Source organism: Dendrobates tinctorius, unplaced genomic scaffold (assembly GCF_039654945.1).
Source record: "Dendrobates tinctorius isolate UK_male_01 unplaced genomic scaffold, ASM3965494v1 ptg000250l, whole genome shotgun sequence".
In the NCBI taxonomy this organism is placed as follows: Eukaryota; Metazoa; Chordata; class Amphibia; order Anura; family Dendrobatidae; genus Dendrobates; species Dendrobates tinctorius.
Window position 1 is genome coordinate 20467126 of NW_027361917.1, and position 15137 is coordinate 20482262.

Genomic DNA, 15137 nt, shown 5'->3' on the forward strand with positions numbered 1-15137 from the left:
TGAGTATAGGTGTTTTTATTTTAATGAGGCCAAATATGAGGACTAAGAAGGGGTTGTTATATTAGAGGACTAAAGATTAGTTAATATGAGAGAGGCCTTAAGAGCTGTTACCTTGGGTTCCTTTGTGACCTCCCAAACTAGTATAGCCCTTTCTCTTGAGTGATCTATGTTAGTTGACTACTCATTGGGAGAGAAAGAATTGTCTTGAATCTTCTCAAATAGTACATAATCTGTCTGGCTGTGCATTGGTGAAGTGCAAACTCTTTAGAGATGTTTTGTAACCTTTTCTGGTCTCAGGAGCATCAGCAACTCTTTTGAAGTCCAGAGAAATCTCCTTTGTTCATGTCATGAAAAAAGCAAAAAAAAAATGGTGTAGCTGCACCGATAATGTATTCTTATAGATCTCACCAAAAGGTATGATAGACAGCAAAAGTGAGAATTAAAATTTAACCTTTAATACAACAATTAAAAAGATAACATGAAAGTTACACTCTTGTGAAAGCACAAATAAAGTGGTTGTATAATTATCCTAGAGCAGTCAGATGCCATCTGACTGAAAAAACAACCACCTCAGGATAAAATAAGATCTATTCTGCAGTAGTCAAAAAGTCTATATACGCAAAGAATAATGTTTCAATTATAATTAGCTGGTACACAGAAACGGAAAACCAACCATAGAAGCAAACATCATAATATTAGTTGCATATACAATGATATCTATGACAAGAGAATATCAATATGTAGACATAAAAGAGAAAAAAAATTGGAACGTTCTCACCAATTTCATTTAGCCATAGAAGGGGAAGGAGATGATCCTGGGTTATGAATCCCACCTCAGGAGAGAGACCGACATTACCCTGTCAATCCCTATGGGTCTAGCAGTAGTCTAACACCCATTAACTCCCGCCCTTACAAGGGCAGTCCACAGCTATCCCTAAGCTGGACATGCCCTGCACTTTCCCTCAGAATGTTGCCCCAACGCGTTTCTTCCAAGCTGAATCATCAGGGGACTAGCTGGAGCTGGGAAAAAACATGCTAAAGTGCTAATGTAAACATATGCTCTCTGCTATCTGCAAACATGTGCTGTGAAGATTAGACTTTAACCCCTTTACCCCAAAGGGTGGTTTGCATGTTAATGACCAGGCCAATTTTTACAATTCTGACCACTGTCCCTTTATGAGGTAATAACTCTGGAACGCTTCCATGGATCCCGCTGATTCTGACATTGTTTTCTCGTGACATATTGTACTTCATGATAGTGGTAAAATTTCTTTGATATGACTTGTGTTTATTTGTGGAAAAAATGGAAATTTGGTGAAAATTTTGAAAATTTTGCAATTTTCCAACTTTGAATTTTCATGCCCTTAAAACAGAAAAATATGTCACACAAAATAGTTAATAAATAACATTTCCCACATGTCTACTTTACATGCTGATACCCCATATGTGGGGGTAAACCACTATTTGGGTGCATGGCAGTGCTCGGAAGGGAAGGAGCACCGTTTGACTTTTTCAACGCAGAATTGGCATGTCGCATTTGGAGAGCCCCTGATGTGCCTAAACAGTGGAAACCCCCCAATTCTAACTCCAAACCTAATCCCAACAGTAACCATAACCCTAACCACAAACCTAACCCTAATCTCAACCCTAATCCCAACCCCTAACTTTAGCACCAACCCTAACTCTAACCCTAATGGGAAAATGGAATACTTTTTTATTTTATTATTTTTCCCTAACTAGGGGGGTGATAAAGGGGGGTTTGATTTACTATTTATAGCAGGTTTTTATAGCGGGTTTTTATGTTTGGCAGCTGTCACCCACTAAAAGACGCTTTTTATAGTTTTTGCATCACCACATTTTGAGAGCTATAATTTTTCCATATTTTGGCCCACAGTCATGCGAGGTCTTGTTTTTTGCGGGACAAGTTGACGTTTTTATTGGTACCATTTTCGGGCACATGACATTTTTTGATCGCTTTTTATTCCGATTTTTGGGAGGCAGAATGAACAAAAACCAGTAATTCATGAATTTCTTTTGGCAGGGGCATTTATACCGCTCCACGTGTGATAAAATTGATAAAGCGGTTTTATTCTTCAGGTCGGTACGATGACTGCGATACCTCATTTATATTTTTTTTATGTTTTGGCGCTTTTATACAATAAAAACTATTTTATAGAAAAAATAATTATTTTCGCATCGCTTTATTCTGAGAGCTATAACTTTTTTATTTTTCCAGTGATGGACATATAGGGCAGCTTGTGTTTTGCGGGACAAGATGATGTTTTCAGTGGTACCACATTTATTTATATCCATCTTTTTGATCGCGTGTTATTCCACTTTTTGTTCGGCGGTAGGATGATAAAGCATTGCTTTTTGCCTTGTTTTCTTTTTTTTAATGGTGTTCACTAAAGGGGTTAACTAGTGGGACAGTTTTATAGGTCGGGTCATTACGGATGCGGTGATACTAAATATGTGTACTTTTATTTAGATTTTTTTAATTCAAATATTGATTTAATGATAGAATAAATATTGATTTTTTTATTATGTTTTATAATATTTTTATATTTTTGCAATTATTTAAATTTTTTTATTTCATTCTATGTTTTACACTGTGTCCAACTATGGGACACTCATTTTGTGCAGGCTGATCACTTATATGACATGCAGATCTGCATGCCATATAAGCTGTCAGTGCTGCATGTAATTTCTCACTAAACTCAGAGACTTCCTGACATGCACTGCGCTTGACAGGAAGTTTCTGAGCTCTGGTAACCCGGATGTTGTCATGATGACATCGGGTTACCATGGGAGCGATCGGGACCCCGCTTCATGCTGAGCTGACAGCCCCTCTGCCTGCTCCCGGAACGATGCGATCATGTTTGATAGCAGTGTGCCAGGGGTTAAAGTGCCGGGAGCGGTCCGTGACCGATCCTGGTACTTAGTGCCGGGTGTCAGCTGTGAGAATCAGATGTCAAAGGTCAAAAAGGGGTTAATAGACCACAGTTTTTTTTTAAATAAAACAGGTATCACACTTACACCTAATTGTTATCTCATTGATTGAAAACACCAAGGCTCTAATTTCACATAAAAATTATCTGCTAATCCTAAAGATTCACATGCTTTTGACACTAACAGTGATGTGATATTGGATAATCTTCCTCATTTAAAGAAATTACAACGTTTAATATTTTTTTACTAATTTGTTTTACTTGTTTCTCATTATTTTCTTTTAGGACTTGTGAAAATCTGATTAAATTTTAGGTTAAATTCATACAGAAATATTAAAAATTCTGAAGGGTTCACAAACTGACAAGTAGCTTTGCATGAGACAATTGAGTGTGGGTCAATAGCGGACAGGCGCATTATCCAGACTGTTTTTCAAGCATATGAAGCATTATAGCAAGTCAGCTACCAAAGAAAGAGAGCCTCACTCATTACACCAACACGTAGAAACATTTTCCAATGGAAATAAATATTTTTTTATTTTATTATTTTTCCCTAACTAAGGGAGTGATAACGGGGGGTTTGATTTACTATTTATGACGGTTTTTATATTTGGCAGCTGTCACACGCTAAAAGACGCTTTTTATTATAAAAATAGTTTTTGCATCACCACATATTGAGAGCTATAATTTTTTCCATATTTTGACCCACTGAGTCATGTGAGATCTTATTTTTTGCAGGACGAGTTGACGCTTTTACTGGTATCATGTTCGGGCATGTGACATCTTTTGATCGCTTTTTATTCCGATTTTTGGGACGCAGAATGAACAAAAACCAGCGTTTCATGAATTTCTTTTGGGGGGGGGTGCGTTTACACCGTTCCGCGTGTGGTAAAATTGATAAAGCCCTTTTATTCTTCAGGTCAGTACGGTTACAGCGATACCTCATTTAGGTCGTTTTTTATGTTTTGGCGCTTTTATGCAATGAAAACAATTTTATATAAAAAATAAAAAAATAATTATTTTTGCATTGCTTTATTCTGCGAGCTATAACTTTTTTATTTTTTCGCTGATGATGCTGTGTGGTGGCTCGGTTTTTGCGGGACAAGATGACGTTTTCAGCGGTACCATGGATATTTACATGCGTCTTTTTGATCGCGCGTTATTGCACTTTTTGTTCGGCGGTATGATAATAAATCATTATTTTTTGCTTCGTTTTTTATTTTTATTTTTTAAGGGGTTCCCTAAAGGGGTTAACTAATCAGACAGTTTTATAGGGAGGGTCGCTACGGATGCGGCGATACTAAATATGTGTACTTTTATTGTTTTTTTTTTTATTTCCAAAAAATGAATTTATTAGGGAATTTTTTTTTTTTAATTTATTTAGTGATTTTTTTAAAATTATTTTTACACTTTTTTTTTTTTAACTTTATTACATTTTCCCAGGTTGGACATCACTGTCCTGTCACAGATCGCTGATCTGTCACATCACAGATCACTGTGACAGATCAGCGATCTGTCACAGGCACTGCACAAGTCTTCCTCCTTGCCTGCGCTTTGCAGTCATGAGGAAGCCAGCTCCCTGCAGGCCCCCGAAGGTCCCTGTCGCCATCTTGGATTCGGGGACCTGCAGGGATGGAGTGCCCCGCAGCAGCGCTGCACATTGCGCTGCTGTGTGGGGCTCAGGGAAGCACGGAGGGAGCCCCCTTCCTGCCGATGCTTCCCTTTAACCCCGAGTACACCGCGATCTTGATTGATCGCGGTGTGCAACGGGTTAACTTGTCGGGGGCAGTCCGTGACCGCCCCTGACACATTGTGCTGGGTGTCAGCTGTGATAATCAGCTGACACCCGGCCGCGATCAGCGGCGCTCACCACATGGACGGGATAGTACATCCCATGACAGAAAGGGGTTAATGAGCGGCACCACGTGACGCTAAATGCAGGAAGAAGATGACCGAGGGAGAAGCAGGGGCTGCAGAGACGTGCCAGGAGGGGGTGAGTATTATGAGGGTGAGTATGATGGGGGCAGAGCAATATTCACCTGTCCTCATTCCATCGCCGTACACAGCTATGTCTCCAGGTCCTCCTGCTGTAATGTTCAGCAGAGGGCACGATGACGTAGTCAGTGAGCGCCCTCTGCTGAACGTCACTGCAGAGACCCGGGAAACAGAGCGGTGGACGGCGATGGAATGGGGATCGGTAAATATCGCCAGTGTCGGGGGCTTAGGACACCGGTACCTGGCCCCCAGCGACAGAGAGGTGAGTATGTCATTTTTTTTTAATTGCAGCAGCAGCAAATAAGGGGTATTTATGGAGCATCTTATGGGGCAGCATTAACCCTTGTGCAGCTGCATATTATGGGGGTATTTATGGAGCATCTTATGGGGCAGAATTAACCTTTGTGCAGCAGCATATTATGGTGGGTATTTACAGAGCATCTTATGGGGCAGCATTAACCCTTGTACAGCAGCATATAGGGGGTTTTAATGGAGCATCTTACAGGGCAGCATAAACCCTTGTGCAGCAGCATATGGGGGCATTTTTGGAGCATCTTATGGGGCAGCATTAACCCTTGTGCAGCAGCATATTATGGGGGTATTTATGGAGCATCTTATGAGGCAGCATTAACCCTTGTGCAGCAGCATATAGGGAGTATTAATGGAGCATCTTACGAGGCAGCATTAACCCTTGGGCAGCATATGGGGGGTATTTATGGAGCATCTTATGGGGCTGTCATGCTCGCCATGTCTGTTATGTCCGCCATGTCTGTTTTGCCTCATGACCCCTGGAGCAGAGTGCACATGCATCTCATGTCTGCTAGCCTGCATGTTCCCTAGAGCAGTGTGCACACTCACCTCATGACTGTTGGGCTGCAAGATGCCTGCGTTTCTGCTCTGCCTTCTGTGATCATCTCTGCATGTCTGAAACCCCTGATCAAGTGACCTTTTCTAGGTTCCAGCATTGTCTGGTTCTGCAATCATCTCTGCATGTCTAAAATCCCTGGTCATGTGACTGCTCTCTGTGATCCTGGAGGAGCTGAACTGGAAGTTCTCCCCTGGTCCTGACCCGGAAGTGGAGGTGCTAATGCCCTATATCAGACCGCCCCTGCCCATGCTCAGGGCCTGAGTATTGTGTTGCTTCCCTGCATGGCTGCTTGGTCTGCTGGGTCGCTCCCTCTATTCTGTGCCCCTGCACTCTGCCCTGTCGTGCATCTCTGCACACGCTCTGTGCTTGTACTCTGGCTCTTGTCTCGTGCCATGTCTAGTGTTTGTCCTTTGTGCCATGTTTTGTCTCTGCTCTGCTTTGCCTTGTAGTGCTTCCTTGCTCTGTTTCCGTTCTGTGCTTCAGTCTAGCTTCCGTTCCTTGTTCCGTATCTTGCCTTGCTCTGCATTGTTCCTCCCTACGGTCTCTGTCTGCTTGCTCTGCCTCGCTCTCTCCTATGGTGCTCTGTAGTGCTCCCTGGCACACGCACCATTCCTCCTCTCTTACTTTTGGTGCTCTTTTCCATGTCTAGTCCCAAGGCTCTGCCTTGGCCCGGCTCTGGGCTTCGGCCTACGCTCCGCTGCTAGACTCTTTCCTATTGTGCTTCTTGCACGTTTCTAGGCTAGTCCCAAGGCTCTGCCTTGGCCCGGCTCTGGGCTTTGGCCTACGCTCCGCTGCTAGCTCTCTTCTTGCTCTGACCTGAGTCCGTGTTTCTGCCTATGCTTCCGTTCCTGGTTCCGTACTCTGCCTAAGCTCTGTCTTGTTTCTCGTCTCGCCTTGCCTTGTTGCTTCGTGTGCTCTTTGCATGTGCCTGGCCTTCCTAGCCTCCTGTTTGCACCTCAGCCGTGCCCGCCCTAGCCATGCCCGCCTGCTTGTGCCTCAGCCGTGCTTGTCGGTCAGTGACAGCTATGTCGCCTGCCATGCCTCAGCCGGGTTCGCTGGAGTCTTGCCTGTCTGTCAGTGCCGCAGCCCGATAAGCTAGCCAGTGCCCCAGCCGTGCTCTCTGTGCTCCCTTGCACCTCACGCTGTTTCTGCACTGCGCTCTACGTGCTCTCTAAAGCACGCGCAGGCCCTCGCCTGATCCTTGGCATACCTCCCCGTGCTTCTGTAAAAGTACGTGCAGATCTTGCCATGTACCCTGTCATGCCCTCTTGCTCGCACAGGTCCTTACCCTGTCCTTGAATCCTGATCCTGGCGTGCCGCTCTGCACACGCAGGACTCTGCCTCGCCTGATCCTGGCGTGCCTCTCTGCATTCGCAGGACCCTGCCTCACCTGACCCTGGCGTGCTGCTCTGCACGTGCAGGACTCTACCTCGCCTGACCCTGGCGTGCCTTTCTGCATGCGCAGGACTCTGCCTCTCCTGACCCTGGCGTGCCTCTCTGCATGCGCAGGACTCTGCCTCGCCTGACCCTGGCGTGCCTCTCCACACTCGCAGGACTCTGCCTCGCCTGACCCTGGCGTGCCTCTCTGCAAGCGCAGGACTCTGCCTCGCCTGACCCTGGCGTGCCTCTCCGCACGCGCAGGACTCTGCCTCGCCTGACTCTGGTGTGCCTTTCTGCATGTGCAGGACTCTGCCTCGCCTGACCCTGGCGTGCCTCTCTGCACGCGCAGGACTCTGCCTCGCCTGACCCTGGCATGCCTCCCTGCACGCACAGGACTCTCTCGCCTGACCTTGGCGTGTCCCTCTGCACGCGCAGGCCTCCGTCTTTGAATCGAACCCTGGCGTGTTCCTTAACATGCATCATGTCTTTAACTTGTCTCCTTGCATGGAACCCTGGTTTGCCTGCCGGATGCCCGGAACCTGCCGATCGCTGCCAGAGATCGAAAGCCTGATGACTGCAGCCTGATGTCTGGAGCTGATGTCCGCAGCCTGATGCCCTGATCATGTTGATCGTTGCCAGATGTCTGGAGTCCGATGCCAGCGTACCTTTGCCTACCATCTTGCACGTACCATGTCTTGGACCTTGGCGTGTCTCCTTGCACGCACTCTTCCTTAGACTCTGGCGTGTCTCCTAGCACGCACCTTGTCTTGGACTCTAGCGTGTCCTAGCATGCATCCTTCCTAGGAACTCTGGTGTAAACCCTAACACATACCCTGCCCTGGACCCTGGTATGTTTTCTGCACATGTTATGTCTGGAACATTTGGCGTGCCCTTGCACGCACCTTGCCCTATTTCACCGTTTGTGCCCTGCACCTGATTCTCTGTTTATGCCTAGCACCTGAATAAAGTGTGTAACCACGTTTGCTGAAGAAACCCTGTGACTTCGCTTTGTGTTTCGTATCCTGTCCGTCCTGTTGCCAGACACTCAATAGTGTCTCCCTGAGCCGGCCGTCTGGTCCAGCTGCTGTGGTGGCTCACCCCCTTGGTCTTGGCCCTGACACTCCCTGTAAAGGGGGTGGATTCTCACTAGGTCAGCTCGCCCTGGGAGGATGGGTGCCACGGCCCAGAGGGTCCACTCTTAAAAGGAAAATGAGTCAGCGTAAGCTGACGCTCGTCACAGGGGCAGTATTAACCCTTGTGCAGCAGCATATGGGGGGTATTTATGGAGCATCTTCTTGGGACAGCATTAACCTTTGTGCAGCAGCATATGGGTTTTTTTTTCTATGGAGCATTTTCTTGGACCACCATTAACCCTCGGCTTATACATGAGTCAATAAGTTTTCCCAGTTTTTTGTGGCAAAATTAGGGGGGTCGGCTTATAGGCGGGTCAGCTTATACACGAGTATATACGGTATGTATTATATTTTCCCATGACAAGAATCATTCCCTTCATTGCAGGTATCTCAATAGTGAAAACTAATGCACAGGAGAATCTAACATTTCCTGCACTCATGGCAAGAATCAAATTTTGCTCCCCTTGTAATACACATTTTAAGCAGTTTGAATAGTCATAATGTGACAGCTCATGTGTGATTTTCATACTTACAGTCATGTACCGGATAATTTCACATGCTGATTCCTTCAGTGTTCATTGAAAAGACTACAGCCTGTGATTCAGAGAAGCAGGAACAGACACTAGGTTGGCATTTGACAGTAAGCATAAAAATCGCATATGAGTGGTCACATGATGACTGCTGGAATAGGTAAGCAATGCCAAATCCTGACAGTGAGTATATTACATATGGTTAGGATTTGGAATGCTACAGTGCATAGTTTTAAAATGGATGCTCAGTGTTCAGTGTCAATATTCAGATGTCTAAAACATTGCACACTTTTGTAGAATATTTAAAAGCATTGCATAATATACCACTATGGCAATCAAAATGTAACTTATTATTGGAATTAACCAAGAGAGAGAGAATTATTTCAAATTTGAATTTATTGCGTTATTTATATACGTATTCCTAGTTTCTTATATGGCATCAACATGTTATTACTGTAAAATATTTAAAGAGAAGAAAAACCATTCCAATGCAGGAATGAAACATATACAAACTCTAATATTGACGGCACACTTTCTTGTCTAGGTAAAGGATGTAAGCAATTTGATTTTTTTAAAATATTGGGATTATATGATTCATAAATGCATTTCAAGTGTTTAATGAATATTGGCTAAATACTAACTCACATTAGATGTACATACTGATTGATAAGGTATGTTAACCTTCTGTCATTAAGTATTCTTTTAATACTATTGCTATATAAATGGTCCTCTCTGGAATGTTGGGATTTGGGGTTAGGGTGGGTTAGGGAATTGAAGATGAGTTACTTTGTTTATGTATAATACTATGAATTATTATGTCATTTGTTATTTGAAAAATGGAAAATTTGCATTTGGAGTTTTTCAATAAAAATGATTTGATTCAAAAAATACTATTGCTAGATCCAAAAACTATATAAAAAGTAATATATGCAGCTAGTATTACCCATAGTTTAATGTTTTTTCCAAGAGTATAGTTGTGTGTTTTTAACAAATGTTAATGTGTGAGCAATTTAGCATTTTTCATCAAATATCCTTTTTCTATGACTTACCTTTTCTTGCACTTGTATCCTACTACACGTGGCATTATTAATAGTCTACCATACTATCATTTTGCGTGTTTATGGTAGCATTAATGTACATTTACTTTTATATTTTACTCTACCTCACAAGAATAGAACTAGAAGGCCAAAAGTATTGATCAATCTTTATTTTTTTTTTCAAATCATGCACATAGAAATGTATGTAATTATTTGGTTTATCACTGTAGTGTTTTGAAACTGAAACAAGTTTTTCTTTTACATTTTTGAGATGCAGAAAAATTACGTGCTATCATTCACATTGGTGTTTATATGAATTCTTTGAAAAGCAGGTTCAACCACATGAAGATAAAACATCTTATTTATTTATAATTGTAATATTAATTAGCATTAATTCATTGACTTTAAAATTTATAGTAAAGTTTACGAAACTTTTTCTTTTTTTTATTTTTTGGCCAGTTAAAGAGGTTAATCTTAGGTTGGTGCCTGCAGTCTGCTGTGGTAATTGCCATAGCTCAAAAAGCCCTGTGTTTTCTGTCCAGTAGCCAGCCTTCTTATGAACTAGTACAACAGACCTCTCATCATTATCCCCCTGAATGCAACAAAAGAGAAATAAGCAGCGGGACAGCCACTCATCTGCATCCAAAGAAAATTTGACCCAAAGCACTGGCCAAGGGTTACTGCCAGTGAAAGAAAAAAGTCAAGCTCCAGTAACTTTTAATGACAGATCTTGTTAGGGTTAAGAAAACAGCTTTGTTCTCCTGCTGGGATTAGATTTGAATGGGAAACCATCATCCTTACTGTTTGTGGCTGCTTCTTTGTGCAAATGGTTTTTAATCATTCTGATCCCCAGCTTAGAATACTGAAGGTTGACGCTGTAGCCTGATAAGAATTTAAACTCATTTTTGTGTAATACTTATGGACAGAAGATTTTAACAAAAAGTGGTTATTTTCCTTTCTGTAGATATGTAAGTACATATATTTTGTTAGCTTAACTTAACCAAAATTTAGATTCTAATTAAAAATAATAGTAAAATATTACATCAATTTGGACGAGCACATGTGTTTTTGTAAACCAAAATCAGGTATACAGTTGAATGATATGGCAAAAAAGTGCCAAAACGTCAAGTAGTCTTAAGTATAAGGGAAATAACAAAAGAAAATCACAGTCCTTTAAAGATGCAAGAGCAAACATAAAATTATCTATCTATCTATCTATTTATCTATCTATCTATCTATCTATCTATCTATCTATCTATCATCTAATATCATCTAATATTGTCAATTGTCATATACACAGTAAACCTGTAAACCTTTTTTTAGACCACCAAGATTATATTGAAAATAATCTAGTATTCTAGTAGCATGATGGTTAGTATACATAATGTTGACATTAAAATCTGTCATTTAAAATATGGTCATGTGCCCGCGTGATGCACGCACTGAGCCCTCGATATTGCTGCAACATGCTGGTGACGAGCCGCGATACATGGCGGGTCATCATCCCTAATTAACCATACTATATAACATTCTTGGTTGAGTGCCCTGTTACCTCCTGACAGAACTGCGTTTTTAGGCAGTGAAACGCGCGTTGAGGCTGTTCAGTGCCCCCTTCTCTGTATGCACCATGACTACAGGTATTACAAAAATGTTCTAATTCTTTGCCATGATACATTGATATAGTATATACACTTTCTGTATGTCTATATGGTTGCATAATGTGTGCGCATTAGGTGTGGAGACTACTATAGCCACACTACCTTTTACCTCTGCACTCACACACCTCATTATTAGTATATATGATCTGTCACTTATGTAAGCATTTTTTTTTAATACACACAATAGCTGTTCTATAAATATTCTCTTTGATAATAATTTTCAGCATACTTTGTGTGTGTTAGCCATATATATTCTTTGTGACTGTCTATATAGCATAGGAATATATGCTTTTATAATAGTGGGGTATGTAGTGTTTTCTGCTTCTGTTTTTGTCTATTACTATCTGTGGATTATTTATGTGGTTACCTATTTAGGTATACGATTGTATGAAATATTATATGTAAGTAAACTTTGATACTGGTTTTGTAAATTTGGATTCCATTATCTCTCTTTGGACTCAGTAGGTTATATCTGTCATTGCTGTAAGAGGGTGGTCTTTTGGAAATAGAAAATGAAAATGGTATATGGACTTTTTTCATGAAATATCAGATAGACAATATTATATACAGTGCAGATGCCCTTGTGGTGCTTCTGTGCTTCTATTTTTTGCTTATGAGCAGCTGGTATTTGATTGCTGCAGCCAATCAGTCAAGTACTATATTATTGGCATTATGGCTCAGTAGTAAAGGCATGATTGGCTGCGAATGAATTTGGCGCATGTTACTGCAGCACCAGTATAGCAAGATGAATCGGGCTCGAAATCTGGGAAACTATTGGAGCCTAATTAAGGCACACAGAAGCAGATGTGCCTCACTGACTCTTAAGGTACTGTGACACTTAGCGATGCACCAGCGATACCGACCAGCGATATGACGCGGTCAGGATTGCTGGTACATCGTTAAGTGGTCACTAGTGAGCTGCCACACAGGCAGATCTCACCAGTGACATCGCAGGGGTCGGGGGTCGCTACTTACCTGTCACACTAGGCGATGCTGACGTCCTCCCGCCCGGCTCCACGCTCATCGCTCGTCTCTCCACAGGAAGCGCCGCAGGAAGCTGACGACGAGAAACGGTCCAGGATGTTCTCGCGCAATCAGCGATAACCAGCGGGGGAGCGGGTCGTAGGTAAGTATCACACACAGCAATCTTTGAATGACGGGCCACTGCCAATATTACAGAAAAGGCAGGTCATTGAAAAACCAGAGGTAGGTGGAGGGGAATGGCAGACAGGAAGGAGAAGACCCAGGGCCAAGTTCAGCCCCTGTGCACCAAAATGTAACTTCAAATGGTGATTAAAGAAGAACAACATAGTGGATTTCATCTCCAAAGGTATCAAAGTAAATAAGCATTACAGCGCCATTAAGGCCATATCATGTTATTTTACATTGCAAAATTGTGCTGACAGGTTCTCTTTAATATTCAATAAGGCAATTGTGTAATAAATAGTTAATGTATTTGTATCAGCTATACATTGAATACATTTTGGACATGAATTCTGTTTGTCTGCTCACAAAACAGAACTAACAAATGGAATTTCATAGAATAACCGATATGAAGACATAATCAGCGCTCACTGTGATAGGTAAAATGAATGATGATATTTCTAATGACAATTATCTGAAAATAAAATTGAATAAAATTACAGATACATCATCTTATTTTCAAGGACAGTGGAAAAAAATGTCTAATTTTTTTATCGACTGTCCAGAAACACAGCGCCTATAACTCCTGATAATTCCTGTAATGCAAATTTACTTTTTGCTCATTTTCATACATCACTATTTATTTATTAATTGGCAGCACTTTGGTCAGTATTTTACAATGATATTTTTAGACAAAACATAAGATAAAAGCATAATAAGCAAATACCCTGCAGTAAATAAAGAAATAAATAGCAATAGTGCAATAAACTAATATAAGGTGCTTAGTTAACATTATTTTGATCCAAAAAACCTATAAGCCAACCCTTCACGCCAAGGTGACCCTATTCAGGACGGTCCTAATCTGTGGTATTAACACCTTACCATACTGTATGTCAATTGACGTAAATGTGAATAAAGGCTGAGAAGGACTGGAACCCGGCTAGTATTTATTTATTGCAGGATATTTGCTTATTATGTTTTTATTTTAGGTTTTGTCTGTTTGATGGCCAATGTGAACTTGCGCCTACATGCTGCATGCACACCAACTTATATTTTAGTTCATCTCTTTAGGTTTTTTTTGTTTCAATGATATTTTTAGGCAAAACCAGATGAGGAACTATTAATATTTAAACTATAATAAACAGATATGTATATCTTCTGGTTTTGGATTATACTGATGCATAATATTGACCAAAAAGTATCATGTGAATTATTCCGAGCCCAAACCATGAGTGGAAAATTTAAGAACAAAAGTATAACTCCTCATTCCTTTTGGTATTTGTTATAATCTATGTGATTATTGTTATGCTGTAATGTCTATTGTCTGTACAAATCCCCTCTGAAATGTAAAGTGCTGCGGAATATGTCGGCGCTATAAAAATAAAATTTATTATTATTATTATAACTAAAAGTTTATCATACCTCCTGAAGCGCAAAATACTAACCAACACCAACTAATACTATTCAATACTAAGAAATGTAACTGTTTATATGGATTTTTTTGCATAATTCCTGCAAAAAGCAATTCCAGTGGTTGAAATCTATGAAACCTATTTCACATAGAATATTGAATGAGCACATATAGTAAGCCAACCAAATTAGATGTTACTTTGTAGCATATTTCCAATGAGTTATTAATACATAATTTACTTTTCACCTATTTCTTCATAAGTTATTGGATGGTTGAATCATTTCTAACAACATGAATAGTCATTTGGAGTAATAGTTGTAAGAGTAATAATAGTATCATTAATACTTACAATTAAAATTTACCCTATAATAGTAATCATAAAATGTAAGCGTTCAGGTTAAGGGCTCTTACTCACTTGCGAGAGACTCGTACGATTCTCGTGTGAGTCTCTCGCATGAAAACCCGGCACTGCCGCTGGCACTGTGACCGGAGCGTGCGGCTACATAGAAATACATGTAGCCGCACGCTCCGGTCCGAGTGCCGGCGGCAGTGCCAGGTTTTCATGCGAGAGACTTGCACGAGAATCGTACGAGTCTCTTGCAAGTGAGTGTGAGCCCTAATGCTGGAAACACACGTGCAGTTTGTGATGCAGTTTGAGGTGCAGTTTTTGATTCTGCTTTTGTACCAAGCCAACAAGTGGATCCAGGATTGTGGAGAATTATGATTTTTTAATTTCTATTTTTTCATTTCTCCGGAAACTACTATTGTCTTTCGCTCCAAAATCTGTGCTAAAAACGGCATGGTAGTTTCCTTCCTCATTATAGTTTCACAGCAGCAATTTCTTTTTTTTTTAATTGCCACTGTAGTTTTTGATGAATTTTTCTTTAGTCATATCCAAAAGTGAATCTATCATGAAAAAGAAGTAAAAGTCTTTCATTTTGTTCCCATTTTTTTTTTTTTAAATTCACCCTTGGATGAAAAAAAAATGAGCTAAAAAAATGAGTGTAGTTTAAAAAAAACCCCATTGCACTACCAAA